Source organism: Gossypium hirsutum, chromosome D08 (genome assembly GCF_007990345.1).
Source record: "Gossypium hirsutum isolate 1008001.06 chromosome D08, Gossypium_hirsutum_v2.1, whole genome shotgun sequence".
Lineage (NCBI taxonomy): Eukaryota > Viridiplantae > Streptophyta > Magnoliopsida > Malvales > Malvaceae > Gossypium > Gossypium hirsutum.
The window spans coordinates 57878394-57888253 of NC_053444.1; the positions used below are offsets into that span (position 1 = coordinate 57878394).

A 9860-nucleotide genomic window follows, 5' to 3' on the forward strand; every position below is an offset into this window, starting at 1 on the left:
TTTTCGATATGTGTTTTCATGTAAGACCACGTCTGGGACGTTGGCATCGATTTGTGTTTAAGTGTAAGACCATGTCTGGGACAGCGACATCGATCTGAGATTACATGTAAGACCACGTCTGGGACATTGGCATTGTATGAGCTTTCCGACTATCCGCGTATCCTTTTTAATTCTGAATGGTTCAACGGGCAATGTTAGGTGTGAGACCGAATGTGAAAACGAAATAAAAGTTTCAGGTATGTATTTATACCATGCTATGAAATTTAGGTAAGCATGTTTGTATTACCAAGTGACTTGGCTTATTGAAGTAATTGTGATATAAGAAGATGTGGCTTATTATTATAATTGTAACTTACGAAATGATGAATAAACATGTATATGAGCATTTAGGCATCTAACTTATTAAAGTTAAATGCTTTGTTATAGTTGATTTAGTTGGCTTGGCAAATTGGTTTGAAATTATTGTTAATATGAATAATGTTTGCTTATGACTTACTAAGCTGCGAAAGCTTATTGTGTGTATATTTATTCTTCGTTTTATAGATTTTGGTACTTTACTAAGTTGATTTTGAATATATGGCATATATAGCATAGTTGGAATGATGATTTTGGAACAAGTGCTTGCAATGTAATTAAAAGCTATGCGAAAATGGCTTATCTTCTTTTGATCAAGTTTAGTGTTTATGCACATAGTTGTAATGGTCATTAAAATGAAGTTATATGTATGCACATTTGGTTTTGGTATAGGTCTATGATAGGTAAGTAAGTGTGATGATTATAACTTAAATATATATTGTATTCGGTTAATTGTTTAGTATATGTATAATGGTATGCATAAAGTGATGGATTAACTTAGTTATGAGATGGACTAAGGGTCAAATGTGTGTCTTGATATAATGTAGACCTGTCCATGGGTCGGGCGGCCCGGCCCGGCTTGACGGCCCGCCCGAAATATGGGAGGGTTCGGGTAAAAATATAGGCCCGAAATATGGGCTTGGGCAAAAAAACGAGGCCTGTTTAAAAAATGGGCTGGGCTCAGGCTCAACTTTTTTGGCCCGGGCCCGGCCCGGCCCGAATATAATAAATATATATTTTTTATTTTTATTTTTTAATTTTTAATTTTAAAATACTTTAAAAATATTTTTATTTTTTTTCTTTTCAAAATATTTTTTTGTGTTTATTAAAAATCGGGCAGGGCCGGGCTCGGGCTTACTCTTTTTTTCTCGGACCGGGCCTGGGCAAAATTTCAGGCCCATATATTGGGCCGGGCCGGGCTCGGGCCTAAAATTAGGGCCGAAAATTTTTTCAGGGCCCGGCCCGAACCCGGCCCGGCCCATGGACAGCTCTAATATAATGGTTAATGCTAAGCATAATGTGCCGAAACCACTTTTTGAAAACAAAAATTGTGTTGACTTAAAAAATGAAAATTTGAGTCGCCACCGATCTTTTATTGAGGTGTGATCGGATCACCTTAAAAATGATTTTGGTCTACGAGTTTTAGAAAAAAATGGGTTCGAGAGTCAGTAACGCCCAAAATTGGTACCGAGTTGATTATTTAATGTCTTAAAGTCGAATGTCAAGAATTCGAAGAGATTAAAAATGATTTCCCCTTTTTATTAATGTCATATTTTAAAACAATGCTTGGATAGATTTGAACGAATGTAAAAGGATTTTTCATCCCAAGGCAACAAAATATCGTATCTCGTAAGTTAGGATGCAACGTTTGAATTCCCGAGCATAAGCTAACCTTTAAAAATCTTTATTGTGTATTCAAACTAAATATTTGGCCGTTTTAGTTTGAAAAGAAAATCGAAACCCCGTAAGTTAGGGCACGGTTTCTCGAAGTTCCAAAGACGACATATAACTTGCTTTTAATCTTATTAAAAAGAACCATATATTTTGAAAATTAAAAAAATGGCCATTTCGAATTAACAAGAAAATCGAAACCCCGTAAGTTAGGGTATGATTTCTCGAAGCTTCGAAACTTGAAATATGACTTTATTTTAAGAAGATTTCAAATAAGAGTGATTATAAAACCGCCTTAAAATACATTTATTTGGTTTGTTTGAAGAAAAAAGAAGCAACGACTAATATCGATTATCTACATTGGAATTTGATTCTTGATACGATAAAATAATGTTAGATGTAAAATTAAATATATTTAAAACAGAATAATGAAAAAAAATTAAAAAAATCAAGCATATTAAATAGGTAAGGATTAAATTAAATTAACAACAAAATTGAAGGAAAAAATGAAAATAAAATAAAGCAAAAGGGCCAAATGTAATGCGCGAATAACTACGGGACCAAGTGGGAAATAATCCCCGTCCCTCAAAAATCCAGCGTTTCTACCTGGGCCGAAATGAAACACAAACAAAATGCAGAGCGAAATTTAAGAAAATGAAAAAAATGATTTGAACATGCCACAAAAGAGGGAGGACCAAATGCGCAAATTAACCCTTGAGACAAAATGCGCGGATCCTTCCCTCAGGTCTGGTCACCGCGCGGATCAATGCCAAAACGACGTTGTTTTGAGGCCACTGAAACAAGCCCCAAATGACGTCGTTCAGAGGACATATAAAAGAGAAAAAAATTAAACCTTCATTTTTGTTGTTTTGTTTAAACAAACATAAAAGAGAGGGCTTTTTTCTCTGCTAGGCTTCCTTCTCTGGCCACAGATCCACTCATCGGATGGCCATCGTCCACCGCGAACGACCGCTGTGCGCGGCGGTCAAACCCTTCCCAGGTTAGTTTTTCTTCTTTTACTCTATTTTAATTCATATTGTAATACCTAAATTTTGCCCGGCCTTTTAAATAATAAAAAATAATGTCAAGCATTTTTACAGTCTAAATTACAATGGGCTTATGTGGCCCAAAACCCAAAATGAACAGAGGCCCAAAAGCAATGGCCCAACATGAAATCAGAAACCCTAGGGTTTCTGGGATGAGTCTCACGCCGCAACCATGCTTTCGGATCTCCGTGATCTTCACCTGCAAGGAAACAAAACAACAAGGAAATAAATAGTCAGCAAAGATAGGAATGAAAATCAAGGATTTCGAAATCAAATCAAACAGATCCAGCAGATTTATTTCTTTTTTATTTTTATTATTTCGGCTATAAAATAGCCATTGAAATACTGTAATCGGGGGGGATGTTCTTTTTTTCGGAGATTGAATATAAACAAAAAAAATCGAAGCAAAGAGTTTTTTTTTTAAAAAAAGGTGAATTCCTTCGTTGTTTTTCCCGTTTGGTTTCTTTGATTCTTGGTTTCTTTTGTGCATTAAACAAAAAATAGAAGGAGATAAAAAAAATACTGAAAATACAGAGGAATTGGAAGGTGAATCGCGTTATTTTTTTTATATATTCTCTGTTTCTTTACTTTTGATTGTGTTTTACAAATAAAATTAGAAAAGGAGGGAGGAGTTTTACCTTTGAAGCTTCGCAGCTGAAGCCCACACTTGCTTCGTTCAAATCGAGAGCCTGGCGAAGGGCTGAGACCCGAAGCGCCTTTGAACGGCAGGCAAGCGGCAATTTAGGGCGAATGATGAAACCCTAGCAGAGGGTGTTCTGCTTTCTTTTTATTTTTTTCTTTTCTTGCTGCAAAAATGGTTTTTTAGGAAGAAAATTGTTTTAAAAAACAGTAGTGAAACGGCGCCGTTAGGTGGCCATGACCCGCGCGGTGACCCGACCAGGAGGGGAGGATCCGCGCGTTCTGGTTGAAGGGGAAATTTGCGCAACTGGTCCCTCCCTTTTGCAACGCGCTTCAATCAAACCTGTTTTGTTTTTTTAATTGAACCGCATACTTAATTTTTTGTTTCAATTTGGCCCATCGCTGCGCAGCGTTTTGGAAGGGAGGGATAATTTCCCTTTTGGTCCTCCACTGTTGTGCGCACATTCAATTTAGTCCTGTCTTCAAATTTATTTCAAATTCGTCCCACTTTTTTTGTTTTAATTCAATTTAGTCCATTTTTAGTTATTTTTATTATTTTTTATGATATTATCATTATACCATTATTATTATTATTGTTACATTATTTACTATCATTATTACTATTGTACTTTCTACGCATATTTTATATATAATATATTCATACTTTTAACGTAAATATATCTTTTTTTTTTGAGCTTTTATAAATATGCATATATTTTATACATACATATTTTATTTATTTATTTTATTTTATTTTCCTAATTTTTATATACTTTATATTTTATCTATATACATATACGTTTTATAACATATACACTTTCCGCATTTTATAATTTAAAATACACATACGTTTTTTTTATTTTTATGTACATGTTTTTTTAAATCATTATAAATATTTTTATTATTTACACATTCTATTATTTTATACACATATTGTACATATATACGTATTTAAATATATACGAATGCAAATTTTCATGATTTACCAATACACTTATACATTTTTATTTTTTTTAAATATATACACATATACATACTTTTTATTTTATTTTCACGATTTTCAAATACATACCTGCATTTTTATTAGTTTTTGATTGATACGTTCCATTCCATCTTTATATGTATCATTGTATATATGTGTTAAATATATATGTACACATGTTTGCAAATTTACTTATTGTACTTGTATATATATATTCTGTAAATATTTATTCATACATTCAATATAACATTACATCATCTTTTTACTCAAATTTAAAAATGGAACTTTTCAAAATAGAGATAATACTCGTATTTAAGATTTTCAAGAAAATTGAGCCCTAACGTATTGGGTTCCGATTTTCTTCGTTAAATCTAACAATCGAGAATTATTCTTTGATCAAAAAATAAAAACTCATTATTGGGAATTCAACACGTTGTGTCCTAACGTATTGGATGTAATGCATTAATTTTTCGAAATGAAGATTTTTTAAAAAATAATAAAGGAAATATTCCGAGTTTGGGATTTTAAAGGAATTGTGCCCTAACGTATTGGGTGTGATTTCTTAAATCTTGGATAAGTGGATGTTCTTTTAAAGTAAAGGAAATATTTCGAGTTTGGGATTCTAAAGGAATCGTGCCCTAACGTATTGGGTGTGATTTCTTAAATCTTGGATAAGTGGATGTTCTTTTAAAAGTTTTATTGTACAAGTATTTTGGCCCAATTCATTTTGGGGAAATTAGAATGCTGTGTCCTAACGCATTGGGTTTGGTCTCTTCTTTTTCTGAAATAATAAGGGACTTAATACGTAGCCTTTTAAGTTTTGCTAAGGATTATGTTTTTTCAAATTCTCGACCTTAAGACACTAATTAATTAACTAGGTACCAATTTTGGGCTTTACGAGGGTGCTAATCCTTCCTCGTACGTAACCGACTCTCGGATCCGTTTTTCTAAAACTCGTAGACCAAAGCCGTTTTTTTAGGTGATCCAATCACACCTCAATAAAAGATTGGTGGCGACTCCCAATTTTCATTTTTTGAAGTCGACAACCAAAAACCTTTAGTTTTCAAAAAGATGGTTTCGACAGCTTGGCGGCTCCGCAGGGGAATTTTATAAAAAAAAAAAGATAAGAGAGTCGAGCCACAAAGTTGATTAATTTTTGTCTTATGGTCGAGAAAATATTTAAAAAAAAAAACTCATCACATCCTTTCGCATTCATTATCTTATTGTCTAAATATTGTTTGCATTATACATTTCATGAATTGAACAATGTTACCCTTTTAAGTGGGAGTGAGAAACTATACCTTCGTGAGGTTTTTGCCTCCGTGTAGGTATTGGATTGCTTTCGGGATACATCCGTACCTATGTCTTCGTGAGATTTTTCATCTCCGTGCAGCCATAGGGAAATGTATTCCCCTGAACTGAAATCGGTCCATATGAGCCTATAATGGGTGAGGATTGAGGAATCTGCTGGTTCGGGTACCTTTACTCTAGAAGCCAAACTTCATATAATGAACCTTAAGAATCTACCCTAGGTAGAACTATACTAAACCCTAGTAGTTATCCAATTAGGGATCTTTACTATTTCTTGATTATATCTTATGTTTCTATGTTATACTGACTTTTGGTGTTTTATTTGCATGACATGGCATTTCATTTCATCATAAAAGGCATCAGTTCAGATTCGGTTGCTAGATAGAAAGCTTAACATGGAAAAAGGGTTTCTTGATATAGTGGAGGACAATGCGGCTGTCCGAACTTGGTCTGAAACAACGCAGCAAGAAAAGGGTGATAGCCTGGCCGAGGGGCATGTATCGGAATTATGGGATTTTACTCGCATCAGTGTAACTCAAAACAATTTGCAGGAGTTGAAAGAAATTTGGGATCAGTGGAATAATGAGGTTAGGTAGTTATTTTATGACAATTATGGGGACTTGCCTTATTTGCTTGATGTGAAAGTAGACAAACATTTGTTTCGAGCCCTCGCCCAGTTTTGGAATCCTGCTTACAGTTGCTTTACGTTTAGGAATGTCGATTTGGCACCTACGATAGAGGAGTATGTGGCTTTACTCCGATGTTCAAAGTTTCAAGTGGATAGAGTCTACTCGAGAGCGGTAAATGTGCCAACCTTTTCAAAGAAGCTGATAGGTATAACAGGGATGAGTGAACAGTGGGTCGCTGCACGAGTCAAGCAAAAGGGGGACATCAAGTGCATTCCTTGGAGGAGTTTGAATGATGCAATTCTCACACACCCAGACGTAAAAAAGAGGTTAGATATCTATGCTTTAAGTATATACGGCTTGGTTATCTTCCCTAAAGCCTTGGGGTATATGGATGAAGCAGACACTGATTTATTTGATAGGCTTGATAAGAGGGTTACACCGATTCCGACAATTTTGGCAGAAACCTTCAGGTCATTGAGTGCATGCCGAAAGATGGGTGAGGGTAGATTTATTGGATGTGCGCAGCTTTTGCTCATATGGTTTCACAGTCATTTTTGGAAGGTGGATAAAGTTTCGTATCGGGTCTTCTCTAAAAATTATTCACCACTAAAAGAGATAGTTGCTACGCCGAGGAAGGAAGACATTTCAGAGGAAAAATGGATGGCAATTCTTCAAAACCTTCAAGAGGAAGACGTCGAGTGGAGAGCTCCTTGGTTACTTCCAGATGAGATCTTATATAGGTGTGGTAATTTCGATTGGGTACCTTTATTGGGTATTTGGGAAGCTGTCGGATGTGCCCCATTATTGGTGTTAAGGCAATATAGGTCAAGGCAGTTTATACCTGCAACCCAAGGGATAGCTGATTGTGAATTTTCATACAAGGATGATGGTTATAGAAAGAAGATTCAAGAGATGGCTAATGCGTGGAAACAAACTCGCCGAATGAAGAGGCTAGCTGTGGGTCCAATGAAAACCCCTGAGTATCATCAATGGTAGGCTAGAAGGATTAATGACAACAAATCTAAGTTAAATCATGAGGACGGTCAGTCAATAGAAGAGCATTTGCGAGTCATCCCTTCGGAATTAGAAATTGTAAGAAATATTTTGAGAGGAAGAACGCGGATTTGGAGAAAAGGATAGAGCAAATAGAGGTAGAAAAGACGAACTTGAGATTGGACATAGACGTTCAGAAGCTTGAGAATGATAGGTTGAAGAAAAGGAAAAACAAGGCTGATGAGGAATTGGGCAGTCTGAAGACGGATTATAAAAAAATGTGTTTGTCAATGAGAACTGTTGGGCTGAGAAAGACTTCAGAATAATGGCAAGCAGAAATCCAAGAAGAAAAGGACAAAGCCGATGGATGGGAACAGAAATGTAAGGAGATGCAGAGACGAAATGAAGTCTTAGAAAAGAGTTTGTCAGAAAGCCAAAGGGAAAAATGCGAACTAAAGGATAGGGTGATTATGTTGGAAAGATCTCTACGTCAGTATCGAAGCCGAAACTCTACGATAGAGTTGAAAGCAAGCTTGAGCAAGATTGACGAAATGAAGAAAAGAATTGAAGAGTTAGAAACGGTGCTGCAAAATTATGAGATTCAGATCAAGCACTTGAAAGCAAACGAAAGTCGTAATAATGAATAGCTTCACCACTTTCAGAGTCAAGTTAGAAACAGAGATCATCTTATCGAGGAAGCTGTGGTCCAGATTCGAGAAGTAGCTGATCATGTACAGACTTTAGCAGTACAGGCTGACACGCTGAGTGTGAAGTATGAATTAGAATCGGATCGGGGGCAAGAATTAGCTTTATTACTTAGAAAGATCAGAGTTCTGGGTACTAGGGCAAAGTCTTATTTGTAATTCGCTTTATGTAAAGAAATTTGCTTTCTAGTAAGGTTTTCTTATACGGAATTAAATCAAAATTGACGTCTTTTTTGCATTCATGCATTGCATTACTTCATATAAAACATTGAAAGATTCTAATTAATTTAAGTCACTCCTCAGTTAATCCGAAAATCAACCAATCAACCGAACACCGTTATAGTACCCGAGCAAAGTCAGGAGGCATAGACAAAAGATTGGAAAGAATAGAGCAAATGCAAATATAGATGCAAGAGCAATTGACTGAATTTCAACAAGAAATGAGGAATCAGATGCTAGAATTCCAAATAAATATGAGCCAGCTAACCCAGTTATTGGGTAAAGGGAAAAGCCCAGCGGCTCACTTTGGGGATGATAATGAGGATCCTATATATTCCCCAGATTTTACCTCGATAAGTGTCCAGGCCCAACCAGACACATGTCCACAAGAGGCACTCTTTACCATTAGATCCCGACAATATTTGACTGGTACATCGACACCAGTATATTGCCTGACAGACTCAAAATCCAATCCTGTTGCTCTTGACAATTCATCAGAAATAAAACAGGCGAAGATAGAGCACCCAAATACTGTAAAAGCCTCAAGGAAGAAAGGGAATAAGGGGAAAATAAAGGCAGATATAACAAGGGCCACTTAAGACCAATCGCTGTGAGCCAGCTAAAGACAGAAATCACCAGCCATCAGGGTCTTTTAAAGTAAGAATCATATGTGAAGCCAGGTACTGAAAAACTCCAGTTCACGCCAATTCCAATGTTGTACAAGGAGCTGTATCAAAGCTTATTCGATGCGCACATTGTTGCACCTTTCTACTCAAAACCCCTACAACCTCCGTACCCTAAATGGTATGAGACAAACACGCAATGTGATTATCATGCTGGAATCATGGGGCACTCAGTAGAGAATTGCATTGCCTTCAAAAAGCTAGTTGAAAGACTCATCAATATAGGCGTTGTCAAATTTGATGGTTCATCCAATGCAGAAAATCTGCTACCCAATCATATCGATGATGAGGTGAATGCAATGTATGAAGAAGGGTTAAGAAACGTTCACATCAATGCCGTGCATGAAGACAACTGAGAAGATTCCTTATTAGATATTCGACCTTATCAACTTGGAGGTTCCTAAATAATTGGACTGCGAAAAAATCTTTGTAGTTTTTAGAGCTTATTTAGAGTAACGTTTAGAACATTTTTGTTGCTTTTAGCCTAAAAACGATAGGAATTCCTTTGTGAAATAGGCTCATGTCTGAACATCATTATTCTAATAAAATACATCTTTGCATTTGAGCCAATATTCTTTCATTCTTTGCGAGTAATTATTCTTTCATTCTTTTGGATTTTCTTCCACATAATTATATTGTACAAATAATCATTCGTAAATTCATACATTCTTTTGTATATTCTTTTGCAATTACTATGGGTCCTCAGATATCAATGACATGAGTGACGATGCTACTAACTCAGAATCTCCTTCCGAGCGAGACATGTGTTTAGAGGGATCTCATAACTTTGAAGATGTCATAGATCGTAGCCTATTTCTGGACCTGTTAAAGATGGTAGAACAAGTCAGAAAATGGATCTCACCCTACAAAGAATTATCAGGATACATGACTTCTCCTTATGTGGGACA

General features: G+C 35.9%; 1 pseudogene; it reads left to right on the forward strand.

Moving 5' to 3' along the window:
• The first annotated feature begins 7735 nt into the window (after nucleotides 1-7735).
• Nucleotides 7736-9439, forward strand: LOC121219886 (uncharacterized; annotated as a pseudogene).
• The last annotated feature ends 421 nt before the right edge of the window (nucleotides 9440-9860 follow it).